Genomic DNA, 888 nt, shown 5'->3' with positions numbered 1-888 from the left:
GAGTTTTTATTATAACCAAAACCGGGGGGAAACTGAGAATTACTAGATTGGCCTTGATTCTGGCCCTTAGACCAAGAGAAATTAGGATGGTTTTTCCAACCAGGGTTGTAGGTTTCTGAGTACGGGTCAGACTTCTGATGGTTCTCGAATCTAGTGTTATTATAAAGAGCATTGGATTGCTCTTCAGTATTCTGGCCTTCCCAAAAAGGCTCCAATCTATCACTAGTGTGACCCAATTCTAAAGCTTCTAACCTCTTTGTTATAGCATCAATTTTAGCATCAGACTCATATGATCCTTCTACCCTATTAACATTTCCTCTATTTAAAAGAATTGTTTTCTTGGGTTCCCTATTATTTTCCCATTGCTGGGTCTTTTCAGCGATTTCATTCAAAAATGTCCAAGCATGCTCAACGGTTTTATTTTCTAATCCACCAGTACATAAAGACTCAACCATGGTAGTTGTCGAATAATCTAAACCCTCATAAAGGATCTGAACTATCCTATCCGTCCCTAAACCATGTTGAGGACTTTGGGATAACAAGTCATTAAACCTTTCCAAATACTTATATAAAGATTCTCCCTCTTATTGAGAAAAAGTACAGATCTGCGTCCTAATAGACGATATTTTGTGCCTAGGGAAAAACTTCTGTAAAAAGGCAGATGTAAGTTGGTCATAGGTTTCAATTGACTCAGGAGGCAAACTGTATAGACAAGATTTGGCTTTATCTCTTAAGGAAAAGGGGCATCGTCATCTAGGTTTCTAATTCGTAGACTATTACAAATTTCCTCAAATTCCCTAATATGAAAATAAGGGTTTTCTTTTTATTTTCCTAAAAAGACTGGGAGCATCATTATGGTCCCGGGTTTTAATTCATAAGTTGCCTCAG

The 888-nt window shown here is 37.3% G+C and overlaps 1 pseudogene; it reads left to right on the top strand.

Moving 5' to 3' along the window:
• Window positions 1-513: 513 nt before the first annotated feature.
• Window positions 514-613, top strand: LOC113314591 (annotated as a pseudogene).
• Window positions 614-888: the final 275 nt, after the last annotated feature.

Source organism: Papaver somniferum, chromosome 9 (genome assembly GCF_003573695.1).
Source record: "Papaver somniferum cultivar HN1 chromosome 9, ASM357369v1, whole genome shotgun sequence".
Classification (NCBI taxonomy): domain Eukaryota; kingdom Viridiplantae; phylum Streptophyta; class Magnoliopsida; order Ranunculales; family Papaveraceae; genus Papaver; species Papaver somniferum.
Note: the sequence above shows the minus strand (reverse complement) of the source record. Positions and strands in the feature narration are given on the sequence as shown.